A 22269-nucleotide genomic window follows, 5' to 3' on the forward strand; every position below is an offset into this window, starting at 1 on the left:
AGGAACGATATTCTCCAGTCCTCTGGGACCTCGCCTGTGGCTAAAGAGAACGCAAAGGTATCTGTAAAGGCCCCAGAAATCTCTTGCGTCTCTCAATAACCTGGGATAGATCCCAACAGGCCCTGGGGACCTATCCCTCGTAATGTTGAAGAGCCCCAACACCTCCTCCTTCTTGATATCAACATTTCCCATAATATCAGCATACATCTCCCTATCTCACTATCGTCCATGTCTTTCCCCTTGGTGAATACTGAAGCAAAGTACTCATTTAGTACCACGGCCACTTCATCTGGCTCCAGACATAAATTTCCTCCTTTGCCCTTGAGTAGACCTACCCACTCCCTAGTGGCACTCCTGTTTTTGTGTAAAATGCCTTGGGATTCACGTTAATCCTACTTGCCAAGGACATTTCTTGACCCCTTTTAGCCCTCTTTAAATTATCTCCTGATTCCTTTATGTTCTTCAAGGGCCCTGTCTGATTTCAGTTTTCCTAAACCTTACAAATGCTTCCTTTGTCTTTTGGACTAAACTTGCAACTGAGATTCTTGGACCCTGTCTCACATAATATTTATTTTGAGGCAAATCCTCCATTCTTAACCAACAAAACATCATTGGGCAGCACTTTGTAGAAGAAAAGGCCTCACTAAATTTGTCCCCCTGTTGCTCAAGCACATAGCTATGGTTCTACTAATTGTTCTAGTCAGGGTAAGGGATTAAACTTGGCACTTTCTCTCTGATCTTGCAGCCCAGGTCCTCACTGGAGAGAGTCACTGAGCCATTATTGGATGTTCTCTATCACTATGATAAAACAGAGATGCTGGAAATACACAGCAGGTAAGGCAGCAGCCATGGAGAGAGAAACAGTTTCTTCAGAACTAAGAAAAAAATTTAAATAATTCATTCCCTCTACCACTGGTGCACTGTGGCTAAGGTGGGGTCCATTTACAAAATGCACTGCAGTTATTCACTTCAACCTCTCTGAAAGCATCTACCAAACCTGCAAACTCTTCCACCAGGGCGGATTAGGCACATGGGAACAACGTCAACTGAAGGTCCTTGTTGGAAATGTATCACTGTTTCTTCATCATTGTTGGGTCTAAATCTTGGAACTTCCTGCAGGAGTACCTTCATTTGGACTGCAGCGGTTCAAGAAAGTGGTTCACCACCACCACCTTCTTGGGGGCAATTACGAATGGACAATAAATGCTGGTGGTGTCAAAAATGTCTGGATCACAAAACAAAAATGAATGAGTTAAAAAAAAAAGTGAAAATACCAACAGGAAATAGAAAACAGAAAAAAGGGGGGAAGCTAAGTTTGCTTCCAGTTCTGACCTCTCATCTTAATTCTGCTTCGCTCTCCTCAGATGCTGTTTGACCTCTGGAGTGTTTACAGCATTTTATGTTTTAGCTTGGATTTCCAACACTTAACAGTATTTCACTTTTGGCCTCTTCACCTTTGATTTGGATCCAGTGCCTACATTATAAATCAAAAATTAGGATTCCAACCGCAGTGTGAAAATGGAAATGATAGCAAACTCATTAAATCAGAAGGAAAAAGTTACTCAGATACCCAATGGACTAAGTTCCTTAGCAATGGAAAATTTACTTAAAGACATGTATTGTGGTGATAGATCTGTCAGCCATCATCAGAAGGTTGGTGTTTGCCTGATACAACATTAGCTTATTCATTTCTGCTCTTGCCTACAAATGTGTATTCATGCTACTGGTCTTCAGAATCCAACAGAGACCTGTCTTGTACTCTGACTGAATATTAACGGCATGGTGCATACAAGAAGCTTTGGTTGTCACTTATGCTTATTTTTCATTATGTTTTGCTGCATCATGCACTCAATTGTTATTACAGATATTTGTATCTGCATGACTAACACTGCATTAAAACAACCCCCAAGAGCAGGCTGTTGAGACCTGCAAATAGAGCTTGGTAGCTGTCATGCACACTTCAGTAGTCCTTGTTTCTTTTCCTCTTACTTTTAGTCAGGATTAAATTGGAATTTAAGGGCACTTATCATTGAACCAATAATCAAAAGAAGTCCAACATGCAAGGGAAACCAATAAAATAATTCTTTATTTTTGTCCTACCCCTGTAGACAGGGAGGCACCAGACTGCTCATATACCCGGCCCTCTCCCTCCCACACTCACCCCCTACCAGAACAGAAGTTGGCTGTGTGGCATGAGAGGAGGATTGGCTAAAGGCAAGGGAGAATTGAGAAGATCCAAGCTCCCAAAGTTAATCACGGGTATTATATCTGAACGTCATAGACATAGTCATACAGCATGGAAACAGGCCCTTTGATCCAACAAATCCATGTCCATTCTCAAGCACTTGTTTGCACTAATCCTATTTTATTGTCAGAGTCAAAGTTGAGTTTATTGTCATATGCACAAGTACATGTATGCACAGGTGCAATGAAAAACTTACTTACGGCAGCACCACAGGTACGTAGCATCATATAAGTAGCATTCACAAGAAAAACATAAACATAAGTTTATACACAATTTTTACAAGAAAGAATAAAAAAATCCCAATGATTCTTCCCATTTTCTTCAGTCACCTAAATACAAGAGGCAATTTGCAGTGGCTAAACCCAATCTTTTGGGATGTGGGAGGAAACTGAACCACATGGGGGATACCCACACAGTCACAGGGAGAACATGCAAACTCCACACAGACAGCACCAGAGGCCAGGATTGAACCCAGATCAATGGAGGTGTGAGGCAGAAGCTCTACTACCTGCACCACCTTTTGGGTCTCTTTAAACTGATGGCGATCTTGGGTATATGGGTGGGTTCTTAATGATTATAGCATTAAACATTAAAAAAATGCCCAGGACCAGATAGCTTTTATGCTAGGATTTAAATGAAGTCGGTGAGCGCATTTCAGATGCCCTACTGTTCGTTAGAGTGCCATACGTAGATTTCTTTTCTGCTCGGGATAGCATATGGTTCTGCACATTTGATGAAGATATTTAAAATTTAATAAGCAAGACTTAGAATGTGGGAGAGGGAGCAATTTCTGTTTTTGAGTTGCTAATGAAAGCGATCATGAATTAAGAGAAACTTTATGCAAAAGGATGGTTGACATATGGTGATAATGATGGAAGACAAACTATCGAGAAATTAGAATGGGGAATGATACAAAATGAACAGTTTATTGATGTTTTGAATGGCTACCTTCTGCACCATAAAATTCGTTGGTTGAAAGGTTGGCAGTGTGTGACTATTTCCTATATTCTAACAGTCCATGTTATTCCAGGCCAACATTTCTAAAGACCATTTAATACCATTGGTGGGGAAATGGATAATATTTTCTCTCTCCAGTACAGCAAAATACTAATTGTGTTCTGAGGAATGAATCTTTCCTGCCAATGTTAAATTGATCTGCAGTGATTTTAATTGGAAATAAATGTGGGAATTTACTACAAAGGAACTGAGTCTTATTGATGTAGCAGTTGAATGTGCCAATGCCTTAAGGGGAAACTGCAAAATCACTGGTGCTCTGATGTGGATTCAGGACAATGTGTCTGAAAAATCCAAACTGGCAAAGCAAAAGGTTAAAGTAAGTACATTTGCAGAGCAGTGTTCTTTTTTATTTAAAGGAAAAAAAAGATAAATAAAAATAGTCCCAATGATGAGATTGAAGTAGACTCTGGATGATTGGACTCCAGCTGAGTTAAACCTTTGTGTGTATGTGTGTCACTGACTTTACATTGACACTTAAGTGCACTGTACTTTTATAACTCTACCATCCTCCTTCAGGCGTGGTAGTGTAGCGGTTAGCGTAACACTATTACAGCAACACTGACCCAGGTTCAATTCTGGCCGCTGTCTGTAAGGAGTTTGTACGTTCTCCCCGTGTCTGCATGGGTTTCCTCCGGGTGCTCTGGTTTCCTCTCATTCCAAAGATGTACAGGTTAGGAAGTTGTGGGCATGCTATGTTGGTGCCGGAAGCGTGCCGACACTTGCGGGCTGCCCCCAGAACACTCTACGCAAAAGATGCATTTCACTGTGTGTTTCCATGTACATGTGACTAATAAAGATATCTTATCTTATCTTGTTTCCCAGACTTAGAAAGGACCTGGAAATCTAGGCAAGTCCATATTCTCTCCTGAGACTTCAATGTCACAAAAGTAACAGTTTGTTGCAGTCTTAAAAATAGAGGCCACAGTGTTAAGAGCTATTCATATTAAACTGGTTCCCAAAGCACATCTTGGTTGCTATCTGTGTGGAGTTTGTAGATTTTCCTTGTGACTCTGTGGGTTTCCCCTGAGTGCTCCGGTTTTCTCCCACATCCCAAAGATGCACTGGTAAGTTAATTGTCTATTGTAAATTGTTGGTCAATGGCAAAAGAATCAAAGTGGAGTTGATGGGCATGAAGGAGAGAAGCTAAGTTTGTTTTGCCTGGAGTGGAGGAGGTTAAGAGGGGACATGATTGAAGTATATTAAACTATGAGGGATGCAGATAGGGGAGACTGCAGGAAACCTTTTCCCCCTATCAGAGGTAGACAAAACTAGAGGACCTATATTTAGGGTAAGGGGGAAGAGATTTAGAGGGGATGTGAGGGTGACCTTATTTGCACAGAAAGTGATAAATACCTGGAATGCACTGCTGAGACAATGGTTGAAGCTGGTTTGCTGACACTAGACGAGCACTTGAATCACCTAGGCATAGAGGGCTATGAACCAAGTGCTAGGAAATAGGATTAATATGGAAGGGTACCCATGGGTCAGCATCGACAAGTGGGGCCAAATGGCCTTCATGCTGTACATTTCTATGACTAGGACTCTAAGTAGTGGGGCTACAAGGATGTAAGTAGGAGAATGGGACTGATGGAATTATTCTACTGAGAGCTGGTGTTGTCAATAGGCCAAATTATCTTTTTCTGTGTCATAATGAGGAAGTTACATCGCAAGTGTGCACACTGTAGTGACACTGCACCTAATATCATTCGTGTGTGTGTGTGTGTGTGTGTGTGTGTGTGTGAGAGAGAGAGAGAGAGACCAAAGCCTCACGAAGCAATCAGCCTACCTGCTTTAGTACAGTAGAATTGTCTGTACACTGAAAGGAGGCCATTCAGCCCATTAAATCTGTACTGGCTATTTGTAAGAACAACTTAGTTCTTCCCATTCTCCAACTTTTTTCCCAGGATCCTGCAATTTCTTTCCCTTATGTAAGCAAATCCCTTTATTTTGATTATGCTTCCATATCCTTCAGAGATTGAATCTGAGATGAAGCTTAATCATTGTACAAATTTAATCTGGAGTAAAAATTTGTGTGAAAAACACAAAGTGTTAAGTGTTAAGAACATAAGACCATTAGACATAGGACCAGAATTAGGCCATTTGACCCATCATGTCTGCTCTGCCATTCGATCATGGCTGATTTATTTTTCCCTCTCAACCCCATTCTCCTCCCTTCTCCCTGTAACCTTTGATGTCCTTACTAATCAAGAACCTATCAACCTCCGCTTTAAATATACCCAATGACTTGGCCTCCACAGCCATCTGTGGCAATGAATTCCACAAATTCACCACCCTCTGGTGAAGGAAATTTCTCGTTACCTCTGTTGTAAGGGAAGCCCTTCTATTCTGAGGCTGTACCCTCTGGTCCTAGGCTCTCCCACTACTGGAAACATCCTCTCCATGTCCACTCTATCCAGGCCTTTCAATATTCGGTAGGTTTCAATGAGATCCCCCCCTCATTCTTCTTTTAAACTCCAGCGAGTACAGGCCATAGCCATCAAACGCTCCTCATATGTTAACCCTTTCATTCCTGGGATCATTCTTGTAAACTTCCTCTGGACAGTCTCCAACACTAGCACATCCTTCCTCAGATATGAGGCCCAAAACTGCTCACAAGACTCCAAATGTGGTGTGACCAATGCCTTATAAAGCCTCAGCATTACATCCTTGCATTTTTAGGCCTCTCGAAATGAATGCTAACATTGCATTTTCCTTCTTTACTATGGATTCAACCTGCAGGTTAACATTTAGGGAATCCTGCACTACGACTCCCAAGTCCTTTCGCACCTCTATTTCTGAATTTGCTTCCCATTTAGAAAATAGTCAATGCCTTTATTTCTTCTACCATACCCTTTCCTAGGCTGCATTCCATCTGCAGTTCTTTGCCCATTCTCCCAACCTGTCCAAGTCCTTTTGCAGACTCCCTGCTTCATCCACACTACCTGCCCCTCCACCTACCTTTGTATCATCTGCAAACTTGGCCACAAAGCCATCAATTCCATTATCCAGATCGTTAACATATAGTGTTAACTATATGTTAACTATGTGTTAACTATATGTTAACTATGTGTTAACTATGACCCAACACCGACCCCTGCAGAACACCACTAGTCACCGGCAGCCAACCAGGAAAGGCCCCCTTTATTCCCATTCTTTGCCTTCTGCCAGTCAGCCAATCTTCTATCCACGCTGGTACCTTTCCTGTAATACTATCTTGTTTAACAGCCTCATGTGTGGTACTTTGTCAAAGGCCTTCTGAAAATCCAAGTAAACAACATCCACTGACTCTCATTTGTCTATCCTGCCTGTTACTTCCTCAAAGAATTCCAACAGATTTGTCAGGCAAGATTTCTCCTCAAGGAAACTGTGCTGACTTCGGCCTATTTTATCATGTGCTTCCAAGTATCCTGAAACCTCGTCCTTACTAATGGACTCTAACACCTTACCAACCACTGAAGTCAGGCTAATTGGCCTATAATTTCCTGTCTTTTGCCTCCCTTCTTTCTTAAAGAGTGGAGTGACATTTGCGATTTTCCTGTCCTCCGGAACCATTCCTGAATCTAGTGATTCTTGAAAGATCACTATTAATGCCTCCACAATCTCTTCAGCTCCCTCCTTCAGAAGCCTGGGGTGTAGTCCATCTGGTCCAGGTGACTTATCCACCTTCAGACCTTTCAGCTTCCCAAGCATCTTCTCCTTAGTATTAGCAACTACACTCACTTCTGCCCACTGACTCTCTTGAATTTCTGGCATGTTGCTGGTGTCTTCCACAGTGAAGACTGACACAAAACACTTATTCCGTTCCTTTGCCATTTCTTTGTTCCACATTACTACCTCTCCAGCATCACTTTCCAGCGGTCTGATGTCTACTCTTGCCTCTCTTACTCTTTATATATCTGAAAAATCTTTTGGTATTTTCTTTTATATTATTAGCCAGCTTACCTTCCTAAATTTCATCCTTGTTCATATAGCATTATTATTCTTTAACATCCAGTGTGTTGACTTGCATATGCCAGCATCATAAGAAACATTATAAAGTGGGGACTGGATTGAACAGATTGGAAGAGAAGGTTTATTTCCAAAAATATGGCTGCATGTTAAGGAGAAGTTCATCCCCAATTTCGGTGAAGAATGGTGGTGTTAAAGCCCCATGGAAGTGTGGTCACAGCAGTTGCCGTTCTTTTAGGAGTGTCTCGGGAGTGGTATGAGCTAGCAATAAAGGCACTGTAAGGTTCTGGCATAGTTTTCACATGGTGAAGTTTGGCTCCCAATGGCTTCTACATTACAGAAATAACATTCAAAAAGGATGGTTTAATATTTCTAATGGTGCAGCCATTAACAAACAGCCCCTGAAATGGCGTGAAAACTTAATGCACTTGTATGTGCCAACTTTACTTTTGTTGCCAATGAGATCCAACAAATGGTTACATCAATAAAATCAGAAAATGTTAGAAATACTCAGCAAAACAAAAAACAATACAGTGTCTGTAGAGGGAGGAACAGAATTAACATTCCAGGTTGAAATCTTTCATCAGAAGATGGCTTTTTTATTTCTTTATATTGGAAAGTTAGAATAGCCTGGGGCTTTCAAGAAAGGGTTTGGAGTCCTTTGCTTTATATATTGAATGTAGACTTTTTTTTAGGGCCAGTAGTATCCTAGAACAGTATTAGAAAATGCTGAAATACTCAAGGCACTCAAAGTGATCCTCTTAACTGAAATTGAACTGGAGATATACAACACCCTGACCAACTTGTATTTCCTCTTAACTGAAATTGAACTGGAGATATACAACACCCTGACCAACTTGTATTTCAAAAAGTAATGAATGTCTGGAGACGCAAGAGACTGCAGGTGCTGGAATCCGGAGCAAAAAACGAACTGCTGGAAGAACTCAGCAGGTCAGGCAGCATCTATGGAAGGAACGGAATGGTCAACATTTCAGGTCAAGACCTTGCATCATGAATGTCTCTTTTGTAATATTTCCATTGTAATATCTTTCATTGCAATATTTATAACAAAGCTCTAAGAAATAACTTGTGGATTCAGTGAGCTTACTTTCGAGAAAGCCTGTCAGATGGAAATGATAATGTTAAATGCAGAAGGACCTATTCCTTCCCAAATGGCTTGCTCTGTGCATAGTCATCACACTGTAGGGCAGACCATAGCATCTAACTACAGCCTTGGAGAAAAGACTGTCAGGATGAGTTACATGTGGGAGATGCAATGCAATCACCCAGAACATGGTTGCAAGTTCAGAACAGCTGTCTGTTGTAAATGGCCACAACGACATTTTACAGCAGCTTGCAGGTAGCAAGCCATAGTGAAGCTGAGATTAGAGGATCACATTAAACTTCATTGCATGGAGGCTGTGGAAAATGATGAAGAAACTGGCCAATGTGCAAGCTGTAAATGGGTAAAAAGGAAACGTGGTGAATCAAGATTTCAAGATACCAGTTCTGATCAATAACGAGCGCACTGAGTTGAAGAGTGACACTGCTGCAGACTGTATCTTCATGAGCCGGGATGCTTATCTACATCATCTCAGTAGTATTTCCTAAGGGAAGCCACAGTCCAACTGAAGACATATTTGGGGGAAATTCTCTGTCAGGACAAATAAAACACAATGGCCTTGCTCAATCCTCCCTACTGTACCTGCAAAATATGAATGAACCAACTTTGTTAGGGAATTGCTTGCTTATGGAAACTGAATTTGGGAAACCTTTAAACTGGAGATGGCGAGTTTGTGTCTGGACACCCTCCTGAATCTGTTCACAGACACGTTTAATGTAATAAACTCGTACCGTGCTCGACTACATTAAATCAGATGTGAGGCAAGTTCAGTGGAGGCCAAGACTACTTCCTTTTGCACTAAAAGCCCAGGTTTAACAGGAATGGGATAAATTGGAGAAACCTGCAGATTTGGTGGTTTTATCACAGCAATTGGTCCATTTGAATTGCAGTGGATCCAAAAGTGGATAAACCAGCCAGGTACCATGGTGATAAGTCATGCTCCATCAATTGGTGGGTGATAAACGATATCAATATCACAATCCTTAATGATGACTTCTTGGATCAAAAAGCTGGAGATATGTAACAAAAGCAGAAAATACTGGAAACCCTCAGCTGGTCAGGCAGCACCACAGTTGACACGTTAGACCGAGCGAGGGTCCTTCATCAGAAATGGAAAAAAGAGAAATCACGGATGTTTTAAGTTGCAGAGAGGGTGAGGGGGTGAGGGAACAGAGGGAATATCCATGATTGGATGCCGGTCAAAGTTATCAAATGACAATTATTTAACAAGTTGGAGACAAAAGGGGAGAAAAGAAACAGATTGAAACAGAAAGGTAGAGTCTGTGGAGAGAGAGGAAAAAAAAGGAAAGTTACTGATATTGTTAAATTCAATACGAGGTGCCAAGGACACAACATGGAACAGTCCTTGTTTCAGTTCTGTTGAGGTTCCCTCTCTCAACTCTTTTTCTGTGATATTGACAACTCTATTGGTGCAGCTCCCCGCAATCGTACAAAACTTAAATTTCATTACCTTTTCTGCCAATTTCCAACCTGCCCTCACTTTCACGTTCTCTGTATCTGACTCATTCCTTACTTCTTTATCCCTGTCTTGGAATAGGTTAGTCAACAACATCCATTCCAAGCACATAGACTCCTGCAGCTATGTCGACGACATCTCCTCCCATTCCTGTAAGGATTCCATTCCATTCACTTTTTCTTTAACCATGGCTTCCCATCTACCATAATTGACCAACAGCTCAACTGTGGTTCCTCCAGTTCCTGCATTTCTGCTCTCAGCCATCTCTCCTCCCAGACAGAACATGGATAGGGTTCCCATTATCCTCTCCTTCCACCCTACCAGCATCCACATTCAGCAGATCATCTTCCATGATTTTCCTTCAATGAGACTCCAGCGCAAGACACATCCCAAGGAACCATTCCCCCGACTTCCATCTCCTCCAACTACTCCCTCTCTCATGCAACTTTCCCATGCATCTATTGGCCCTCCACTACCTACCCTTTTACCTCATTCCTTCCCACTATCAAGAATGTAAACAATCTCCCAGGTGAACCATCAATTCTTTTGCACTTCTTCCAAGTTAGTATATTCTATTCAGTGCTCACGATGCAGTCTCCACTACAGTGGAGGAACTAAACATACTTTGGTAAGGTCAATGCAGAACATTTCCATTCAGTCCACCAAGGTGATGATGAGATGGCAGGCTCCTTTCACTATTGTTCTCTGTCTCACTCCCTGTGGCCTCTGTTTTCAACCTTCTGCATTGCTTTTGCAGTGCTGCCATAATCTCAAGGAACAGCACCTCATCTTTAAGGAAATGCAACCTTCAGAATTTAACACTGGATTTAGCAGTTTCAGGTAAACACCCCTTTTTCTTCTCTCTCCACAGATGTGGCCATTTCTTTGTTTCAGTTTGTTTCCCATTTTTACCTCTTGTCTCTATCTGCCAGTTTTTAAAGTAATGGTTACCGTTATAACCTTGGTCGGTTTCATCTGTCCCTCCACCCGTCCCCTCTCCCTGCACCATGAAATCTTTTGTTTTCTCACTTTTCTGAAACATAAACTCTACTTTTCCCTTCACTGATGCTGCTTGACCTGTTGAATACTTCCAGCCTTTCTCTTTTTGTTTATGATGATTTGATTGGGGTGAAAGAATTAATAAACATAGATTTATCTTATGCTAATACACAACTGGTCAGGAAGAAGAAGGAAGCATACATTACGTTTAGGCAGTTGGGTACGAATGAATTCCTCAATGAATATCAAAAGTTTAAGACCAGGCTTAAGAGGGAAATCAGAAGAGTAAAAAGAGGGTATGAGATGGATTTGGCAGGCATTTTAAAGATAATCCCAAGAGGTTCTTCAGTTATATTAACAATAAAAGCGTGACTAGGGAGAGACTAGGTCCTCTTAACGACCATCAGGGCCACCTATGTGTGGATAGACAGGGAATAGCTAAGATTTTTTATGTCTATTTCTCCTCAGTGTTTACTAAGGAGAATATCATGGATGCTGAAGAAATGAGGGTAATAATCAGTGAGGTCTTGGATCACATGCTTATTACAAGGAAGGAGTTATATGCAGACATGAGGCGCATTAAGGTGGGCAAATCACCAGGGCATCCTTGGACCTTATGGAAGGCCAGAGAAGAAATTGTGGAGGCCCTTGTTGAGATATTTGCTTTGTTGTTAGCCACTGGTGAAGTTTCAGAAGACTGGAGGGTGGCTAATGTTGTTCCATTGTTCAAGAAGGGTAGCAAGGACAGACCAGGGAACTACAGGCCAGTGAGCCTGACTTCAGTTGTAGGGAAGTTACTGGAGGGAATTCTGAGGGACAAGATCTACCATCATTTGGATAATCAAGGCCTGATCAGGAATAGTAGGTATCATTTTCTGTATGGGAGATCATGTCTGACAAATCTTTTGGAGTTTTTCAAAAAGGTAACTAAGGGGATAGATGAAGGTAGGGCAGTGGATGTTGTCTATATGGACTTTAATAAGGATTTTGACAAGGTCCCGCATGGCAGGCTGATCTGAAAGGTTAGGCTGCATGGGATTCAGGGGGAGCTAGCGAGGTGGATTCAGAATTGGCTTGATGATAGGAAGCAGAAGGTGATGGTTGAAGGTCAATTCTCCAATTGGAGGCCTGTGACTAGTGGGGTATGCCCAGGTGTCAGTGTTGGGACCTCTGTTATTCATTATTTATGTAAATGATTTGGACATGAATGTACATGGCATGATTAGCAAGTTTGCTGATGATGCTAAATTAGGAGGTCTTGTTGATAGTGAAGCAGGTTACAATGAATTGCAAAGAGATCTTGATCAGTTAGGGAGATGGGCTGAGGAATGGCAAACGGATTTCAACTTAGATACGTGTGAGGTGATGCATTTTGGACGTTCAAACCAGGGTAGGACATATATACTGAATGGCAGGGCACTGACGAGTGTTGTGGAACAGAGGGACCTAGTAGTACAAGTGCACAGTTTGTTGAAAAAAAGAGGCCTCGCAAGTAGACAGGGTGATGAAGAAGGCGTTTAGCACACTGGCCTTCATCAGTCAAGGCACTGAGTTTAGGAGTAGGGACATTATGTTGCATTTATATAAGTCATTGGTGAGGATGCACTTGGAGCATTGTGTACAGTTTTGGTCACCGTTATAGGAAAGACATTGTCAATCCGGAGAAGGTGAAGAAGAGATTTACAAGGATGCTACCTGAACTAGAGGGCCTGAGTTATAGGGAGAGGTTGGACATGCTGGATCTTTATTCCTTGGAGTGTAGGAGAATGAGGGGTGACCTCAGAGAAGTTTATAAAATCATGAGGGGTATGGATAAGGTGGACAGTCATAGTCTTTTCTTCAGGGCTGGGGAGACCAAAACTAGAGGGCACAGAGACAAGATAAAAGGGGAGAGATTTGAAAGGGACCTGAGAGGTAACTTCTTTACACAGTGGATAGTGAGTACTTGGAATGAGCTGCCAGAGGAAGTGGTCAACTTGGGTACAATTGCAACATTTTAAGAGGCATTTGGATAGGTACCAGGAGGGGAGGGGCTTGGAGGGTTATGGGCCGAATGTGGACAACTGGGACTAGCAGGGAGGATGCTGTGGTCGGCATGGACCAGTTGGGCTGAAGGGCCTATTTCTGTGCTGTATTACTCTAAGATTCTATAAGTATGTGCAGGCATGGTAGTGTAGCAGTTAGCGTGACGCTTTACCCCACCAGTGACCCGGGATCGATTCCGGCCGCTGTCTGTAAGGAGTTTGTACGTTCTCCCCGTGACTGCGTGGGTTTCCTCTGGGTACTCCAGTTTCCTCCCACATTCCAAAGATGTATGGGTTAGGAAGTTGTGGGCATGCTATGTTGGCACCGGAAACGTGGTGACACTTGCGGGCTTCCCCCAGAAAACTATGCAAAAAGATGCATTTCACTGTGTGTTTTGATGTACATGTGACTAATAAAGATATCTTATCTTATCTTCCTAAATGTTGATCAGGACAGCTTACAATATTTAGCCATTTGATAAAATGCCATGAGTAAATCTTTGGCCTGATTAGTTAACTGCCAAACGGTGTTGTTTTTCCCTAAATTAGCAAATCACAATGAACAAGATTTTACAAGGAATAATCTACAAGGTACTGATTGTTGTGCACATTGAAAAAAAGTACACCAAGTTCTGAGGTGATTATGTAGGCTGAATGTGAAATCAGAGAGAAATATGTGCTTTCATGCAACATGAAATGGTTTATTTTCACTAAAGTGGATTCACATGGTGTGCAATCTACAAAAGAAAAGCTATTACAACGGCTCTGAAACCTGAGATTGTACACTGGTACCCTTCTGATTCATTATAGCGCTCTTGTTTCTCCAGTATTCACAGGTTCACAGTTCCTTGTACTTTAAAGTAGCCATCCAGTCAGACTGCATGCTGTTGTGCTAGAAACCTGGTGTGAGTCCCCATCCACTGCTGACACTACCCCTCAGCATTAAACGCCCCGTGTTTTCTATGGCAACAAACTCAACAGTGTTGTTGACGATTGAGCTGGGGAGAGCTGTGCAGCCAAAGTGAGGGGTAGCCAGCAGCTTCCATCACATCTAATAGGTGGTAGTGAGAAAGACAATATGAGCGGGGGGGGGGGGGGGGGGTTTGGTGGGGGGCATTCAGCACATGGAACAGATGCTGCCAGTCCCCACCAATGGTCTCCCACACACCAGGGTGCATCCTCATAATTAAATATATCGAGTGATCAGGCTTCCACCACCCTTGGGGGCAGAGAATTCCAGAGATTCACTACCCTCTGAGAGAAGAAATCTCTCCACACCTCTGTTTTAAATGACTGGACCCTTAGTTTGTAGCTTTGTCCCCCTGTTTGTGACTCTCCCACTAGTGAGAACACCACAACATCTACCCTGCCAAGCTCCCTTGGGATCTTGTATGTTTGCATAAGGTCCTTCATTCCCCTAAACTCCAGGGAATACAATCACAAACTGTCTACTCTTTCTTGTTACAACAACCCTCTCATCCCAGGAATTAGCCTAGTGAATCTCCTTTGGACTGCCTCCAATGCTGCTATATCCTTCTTTAGGTAAGAGGACCAAAACAGCGTGCAGTATTTCAGTTGTGGCCTCACCAACACCCTGTACAACTGTAAGAAAACATCCTTATTCTTAAACACGATGATGCTGGAGGAACTCAGCAGGCCAGGCGGTATCCTTGGAGCTGAGTTCCTCCAGCATCATTGTGCTGTTCATCTAGATTCCAGCATCTGCAGTCCTTTGTTTCTCTCCATCCTTATTCTTAAACTCCAATCCCTTTGCTATAAAGTCCTAAATGCTCTTTACCTTCTTAACTACTTGTTGGATCTGCCTGCTAATGTTTTGTGATTCATGTGTTAGAACACCTAGATCCCTCCAAACTTCTTTCACTTGCAGTCTCTCTCCATTTCGATAATAATCTACCTGTTGATTCCTCTTACTGAAATGCATGACCTCACACTGTCCCACATTAAACTCCATTTGCCATGCCTTTGCTCAGTCATTCAATCTATTTATACCCTGATGCAGAATCGCAATGTCCTCATCACAACATGCTTCCTGCCTATTTTCTTGCCATTGGCCAAATTTGGGAAACTTGTACTTTGTTCCGTCCTCCAGATTATTAATATTAATAGTAAGCAATTGAGTGCCAGAATGACCCCTAGGGTACTCCACTAATTACATCCGTCCAGCCTGTATAGGATCCATTTATTCCAACTCTTTTGTTTTCTATGTGACAGTTAGTTTTCAATCCATGCTTTCTCCAATACCATGGGCTCTTAACTTACGCATCAGCCTCCTTTATGGCACCTTGTCAAATGCCTTTTGGAAATCTAAACACACTACATCAACAGGTTCCCCTCCCTCAACCCTTTCTGTCACATCCTCAAAGAACCCGAGCAAATTTGTCAAACATGATTTACCTTTCATAAAACTATGTTGCCAAAGTTTGATTATATACAGTTTTCCTCAATGATTACTTATTTTATCTTTGATTATTGACTGTAGCATCTTGCCAACAACGGATATTAGATAAACTGGCCTATAGTTTCCCACCTTCTGTCTTCTTCCCTTTTTGAACAAGAGAGTCACATTGGCTGTTTTCCAATCTTCTGGTACTCTCCAGGAATTTAGAAGGTTTTGAATAATTTCAACCAATGGGTCCACTATCTCTGCAGCCACTTCCTTGAAAACTCTTGGGTGCAGGCCATTGCATCCTGGAGATTTGTTGACCTTTAGCCCTGCGATTTTCTCTAATAACTTATCTCTTTTGATTGGGATTTTTTTACAAGTTCCTCCACGTTATTTGAAATTAGCCCATTGGGGATATTTGCAGTGTCCTCCCTGGTGAAGACTCTTGCAAAAAAAAATTGATCAACATATCTGCCATTTCTTTCCTGCTATTAATTCACCAGCCTCGATCTCCAGAGATCCCACACTTACCTCAGCCACCTTCTTCCTATTTATATATCCATAGAAACTCTTACTGTTTTGTTTTGACATTACACACAAGTTTTCTCTCAAAATTAATTTTGTCCCTTCTTTTGAGCTTTCTGGTTTTTGCTACTGTATTGTGAAATCTTCCCAGTCGTCTGGATCACTGTCAGTCCTTGCCTGTTTCTATTCCCTGCTTTTAAATTGTCATTATTATTAATCTCTTTTGTTAACCACAGATTGTGCCTCTCTCTCATGGCATCCTCTTTCTAATTGGGATAAGTTCCTGTTGAGTGTTCTGGACCAGCTGTTTGAATATCTGCCACTGTTCACGTACTGAACTGTCTCTTAGCTTATTTTCCTCATCCGCCTCAGACAACATCTTCATGCCCTTATTGAAGTCAAAAACTGCAGATTTGGTCCTGTGGCATTCATCCTCAAACTGCATCTGGTATTCTATCAAAGGGAATACATCCTACGTGTTCAGCAAGGTATCAGCATACCTGAATTGAAGTCATACTTGAGGATGGTATCTACAGTCTCTTGCGTCTCCATAATATGTTTTCTGCTGAATTTCATTATGGTATCCTTGTCCCTACAATTATTGAAGAAAGATATCCTGTAGATCTGGAACAAGAGAGCAACAGCGTGTTTATGATGTGTATAAAGTACTGTTAGATAGTAAAGCTCTTGTCTATTAGGACACTAGGTGTGAATTAAAGTTACCATGTGGTGCTACAGGGTTGGGATATTGATCAGCCAAGTGATGAATAATGCCCAAGAAAAATCTGTTACTTTCGCATCCTGCACTTTAACAATAAAACAAACAAAAGTACATCTGAAGAGAAGATACCATCATATTCAGTGTCAAAAAGTTCCATCAATATTTTGTTCACATTGGTAACAGATCACAAATCATACCTCGTAATTTTGAGCCTAATACTACAAACATATGACAGCATCACAAATTGCCATGATGGGCCACTTTTGTCTCAACATGACTACAAGGCCTCCAAGCAGGATGCAGTGGCAGAGACTTTGCATAGACTGCCCGATTTAAAGCTTGAATGTGGGATGTACCATTTACACCCTAATCCAAGTGAGTGATTTTCCAGTTGCTGTTTCAGACTTCTGAACCAATCACTTGTTTCACATCCCCTTCCCAGTGGTGCTGCCACGTTCTTGGATTCTTAATTCTACTTCTCTCTGTTATTCCGTTATTGTCACTTTAGTAACATTTCTTTTTGTGCTACTTCAGGTTGCACTGCAATCTTTGCACCATTTTGTTGTTTTGCACTTATGGCTGTGTTTATTATTACTGTGTATACTGTTCCCTCTCTGAGCTTCACACAAGCAAGGAAGTTCACTGCACACTGGTGTATATACGGGCGCCACAGTAGTGTAGTGGTTAGCGTTACGCTATTACAGCGCCAGTGACTTGGGTTCAATTCCAGCCGTTCTGTGTAAGAAGTTGTACGTGTGTCTGCATGGGTTTCCTCCGGGTCCTCTAGTTTCCTCCCATATTCCAAAGACATGCAGGTTGGGAGCTGTGGGCAGGCTATGTTGGCGCCGGAAGAGTGGCGACACTTGCGGGCTACCCCCAGCATGTTCTCAGTCACGCAAAAAGATGCATTTCACTGTGTGTTTCGATGTATGTGTGACTAATAAATAAATATATTATCTTATTTTGTTGTATAACAACAAACTAATCTGAATCTGAGAAATTGAAGATCAAATGTGGAAAGATCCAATTATGACTTGTGCTTATGGACACACTCAGAAAGGTTGGTTGAAGTTGGGTAAAAATGCAAGATAAAGAATTAAAACCATTTTATTTCTGCCACAATTTTTACAAGGGACATGAATGTGGAAATACCTGCTGTTTTAATACTAAGTTACATTTACATTACACTTGTGACAGGAGCTATGAAGGCAATTACTCATAGTTTGTACACTGATCAGTTCTGGATTGGAATCTAGAGGAGCTGATGAATCAGTGAGCAGTAATATTCCTCCAAACGTTGTTTGATTGTTTGGAAATCCCAGGTATTCAGCATTGAGCTCAGTGGGTGCTGATTATTGCATCTCTAACACACTGGGGCCCTGGTTCTTGCACTCCCTTTAAACTCACTTACGCCCCAGTTCCCACACTCCCTTTAAACTCACTGAGTCCTTGTTTCCCGCACTCCCTGAAACCATCTTGAAACTTCCCAGCCTCACTGGAAGATCTATTACACTACTGTACTGTCATTTTGTCTTTTTTCTTGAATAACTTCCAGAAGTCCAGAGAATCTACCAAAGATCTGAACATGCTGGATTAACAGAGTTTTATTTTACTGCCTGTCAGTTCAACACCCATGAAAACACCATTTCAAGAGTGAACAGGCCAAAGAAACTCTTTGAATGAGTAGATAGAGATCTTTGTGAAAAGAATCGTGGCAAGTTCCACTCATACCAAGTGATTGGAATCTAAACCCTTGGGAACTTTACAACTTTACATGTGCAAGGAACAATTTGTGTATGGTGTGGTCGACCAGTGGAAATAATTGGTGACAATAGACTTGTGGCAGTTTGATAATTTTGTGAGAAGGAATATTATCAAACATACCTGTATAGCTCCCATCTAATGGAGTGGCTAAACTATCTGTAAATGTAAGGAAAACCGTCATTGCAGGTTTTGATTAAGATATCATTAATAAGGTAAACGTTATTGACTAAGCTGGTTTTGATTAAGATATCATTAATAAGGTAAACGTTATTGACTAAGCTGGTAGGAGTATAATTAGAAATGTTGAAATATTCATTGCATGATGATAATAACTACATAACAGAATGATATTGGTAAAGGTAATGTGATCAGGGAGGAAAGCATAAAGAAGGAGAGAAGCATGTTGAAAAAGCATTATTTAATTGTAAAATGATTCAACCAGGTGGTTTTTAGCAGAGTTTTAAAAGCAAAAGGTTGTGTCCCTGATATCCAGGCAAGACCAGGCCTCATTTCTTCTGGGAAAGTAAAATAAACACACAATACTGGCTGGGATGCAGATAAATGAAGGGCAATAGTTTAAGACAGAAACAACAATTGAGTCAATTAAGTTGGTGCCATCTGAGTGAACTTAAAAGAAGCAAAACTGATTAAGCTAAAAATAAGGAAGCGTTATGACATAATACCTACTCCAGTTGTGATGAAAGGTCATTTGCCTGAACCATTAACTGCGTGATGAAAATTGAGTTAATGTGGGATCAGTGTAAATGGGTTGCTGATGGTCAGTGTGGTCTCCATGAGCTGAAGGGCCTATTTCTGCGATGTACATGATGTTCTATGACCTCCCTGGATGTTGCCTGAACTGTTGAATATTTCAAACATTTTCTGTTTTTCTTGGGGGACCTATTCATTTGTGATTGGTTCTTTACAGGGGTGAAGTAATTAGCTTAGTGAGGGATAGGGAGCACTTGACAACCCCTCGAAATGGAATATTTCAAGGCATCCAGCCAATAATAGCCACACAGTCAGACAGCACAGGAACAGGCTGTTCTGCCCCTACATCCATGCTGACCTTTTTCTTTTTTTTCTCAGGGAGTGGAGGACATACCCAGCCTGACCTGCTGGGCATGTCTTCCTACTCTGCATTTTCAAACTCCTACCTTCACTTGTCCACGTTCTTTTGTCCATGTTTACACTCTCTAACTGTTCACTCACTGACCAGATAACCTGTTTACAGCTTATTCCCATGGCCATTGTAGTTTTAACTTATCAGAGATATTCCTCCTCCCTAACCTTCCCTGCAACTTAACAACCTTCCTTTCTCTCCTTCCCAATTCTGACAAAGAGTCCTTGATCTGAAACATTAACTCTGTTTCTCTTTCCACGGATCCAGCCTGACATGCTGAGTATTTTCCACATTTTCTGTTTTTACAATTGCAGAAGATGGTGTCTCTAGATGTCTACAGTCATTTAGACAAGTTTGGAAATTAGACCATTTTTTAAGGCAGAGGTGGAGAGATTAGACCTGTGAAGTGATCTACAGACTCTCAACGTCTTGTTGTGAAAATAAATTTATCATTCATTTTTGTCCATTGAATATTGTCCATACAGAATCTGTTTTGCTACTTGTTTTTGTAATATATAAACAGAAGTAGTTAACTGAGAAAAATATTCTTTAAAACAAAATGAAACAATTTCGTATTTCCAAACATGGATATACTTTTTTTCAGGCAGTCCTTTAGAATTGAGGATGATTTGCTTCCACTCCTATTTTGTAGATTCTGTGCTTGGCCTACAAGCATGTGTGAATACAAGTATCTCCTGTAAACTTAAGCTAAACTACTGAGATTCAGAGTGTATTTGCCACAGACAGAATAATTTCATGTTAGTTCTGGAGATTAGCTCCATTCTCTTCAGATGAGGTCCAATTTTGCTGTAAGAAAGGTTGAGTAAAGTACTCGGGCGATGATGCAGTCATGTTTGACACTGGTCTTCACTGAGATTGCCTCTTTTGCAGATCAGTTAGTTAGTGTTATGGTTGTGGAGCAAATGTGAGATGTATAGATTTCTGTGGGTTTGAATGTTGAGGGTATTCTTCCTAAGTGATGGAAACAAAGATTCTTAGTGAGTTGAAGAGGGCTATTTTAGTGGTTGTTGCTGCCTGCAATTTTCTTGGAGTTGTCACATGGTTAAAATCATGCCTGGATATGGATGGATTCACACTGTGATTTTGGGAGGAGCTTTCCAGCCACTGGGAGGAGACATCTGATGAGGACACTGGCAATTATTTTCCCTGTGTCAGACAGCAGGGAGACCTCTCTGTAGTTCCAGTCAGACTTATCTTCTCTCTTGAAGATGGTCACAATTACAGTACCGCTGAAATCCCCTAGTGTATCCCTCCTTCTCAGCTGTGGACAATAAGATTGGGGATTTTTGCTGAAATTTTTCACTGCTGAGTTTCAGGATTTAGGGGACTGGTCATATTTGAGTTTGATATTGTCTCCAAGACTACTTGTCACTCAGTAAGTCTGGCCCAAATAGATAGCTGTGAGATGGAGTTCAGGACAGAATCACAGTTGCAGAGGTCTTTGAAATCTTCCTTCCAGCACCATTGACTGCTGCTCTGTCATTGATGACTTCACCCTCAGTCTTGGCTCCCAGTGGGTAGGCCTTGGGTGCTTGGACAATAGATGGCTTTTGCTGTAAAACCCATGCATGTTACGGCTTTCAGCGAGTTGCTGAACCTCCTGCAGTGCCTCCATCCACCATCTGTTCTCCAGGTCATGGGCATTCTGCGGACCTCTGCTTTCAAGTGCCTTAGAGCTATTTCTTTCCCCTGAATAAGGATGGAGCTTTCAATCCAGGAATTGTTTATGTCTGTGACTTATTTGCTCCTCAGTCTCTTGTCGTTCTCATCAAACCAGTCCAGCACCGCCTTGGTAGGGCAGATGACAGTCTCTTTACAGGTGCCAAAAATTTGGGACATCAGGGCAACCAATAAGCTACGGACACTCTGTGGTTCCTGTAGACTGGAAGTTGGTTGTGAGGGACTGCCTGAGAAGAGTGAAGTGTGAGAAGCCATTTAATTTCTTTCCCACACTACCCTGTGATTTAATTGTTTTCCTCGAATTGCCACTTAATGGAGAGGAATGATCTTTGAGTATTGGTATTGGAATTGGTTTATTATTGTCACTTGTACCGAGGTACAGTGAAAAAACTTGTCTTGCATACCGATCGTACAGGTCAATTCATTACACAGTGCAGTTACATTGAGTTAGTACAGAGTGCATTGAGGTAGTACAGGTAAAAACAATAACAGTACAGAGTAAAGTGTCACAGCTACAGAGGAAGTGCAGTGCAGGTAGACAATAAGGTACAAGGTCACAACAAGGTAGATTGTGAGGTCAGAATCCATCTCATCGTATAAGGGAACCGTTCGATGTTAAGCATGTAAGATTTGTTCTATTGTATATTACTTAGACCACCTGAGCAGTAGAATTGCGCAGTGGGTCCTGGCTAAGGAGGCATTGGGAACTGTAATGTTACCCATTCACTGCTTGGGTCAGTTCTTTCCGAGAGAGAGGGAAAATGGCCCCTCCCACTGCATCCTTCCGCTGACCCATTCAGGATAGCTGAAGGTTTTCAATATCCCGAAGGGTTGAACACATCTATGCTGATGCCAGAGGTTTTTTTTTCAACCTCCTGAAGATTTGTTGATAAAAAAATATTGCAGATTCCAAAAATGAACATCGTTCTGCTGTCCTGGGTCCTTGGCCCCAAGCTGACTAAGCCAGAGAAATGACCTATAATAAGAATGCATTATTATGTAGAGGACTATAATGTGGAAAGTATGAAGTGTCAGAGAGCTTCCAAGCTATTACTGCCGAGCAATTTACTGTTTTAATGGGCCTAAAAGAATGAGTGATCTGCAGTAGGAGAACCTTAGGCTTTTAGCTCCATTCCCAATGAGCATTATAAAGTGTATTGTTTTAAGGTCTTAAAAGATGGCATCACTCAAGACGATT

General features: G+C 41.6%; 1 long non-coding RNA gene across 2 annotated transcripts in view; it reads right to left on the reverse strand.

Moving 5' to 3' along the window:
• LOC127580843 (uncharacterized) overlaps window positions 1-22269 on the reverse strand; it is a 241613-nt gene that overhangs the window by 63223 nt on the left and 156121 nt on the right. For both annotated transcript variants that reach the window (XR_007957887.1, XR_007957886.1), the window contains exon 2: window positions 16263-16386. This is a non-coding gene — a long non-coding RNA (uncharacterized LOC127580843). The remainder of the gene's footprint in view (window positions 1-16262; window positions 16387-22269) is intronic.

The sequence above is a fragment of the Pristis pectinata genome, chromosome 20, assembly GCF_009764475.1.
Source record: "Pristis pectinata isolate sPriPec2 chromosome 20, sPriPec2.1.pri, whole genome shotgun sequence".
NCBI lineage: Eukaryota > Metazoa > Chordata > Chondrichthyes > Rhinopristiformes > Pristidae > Pristis > Pristis pectinata.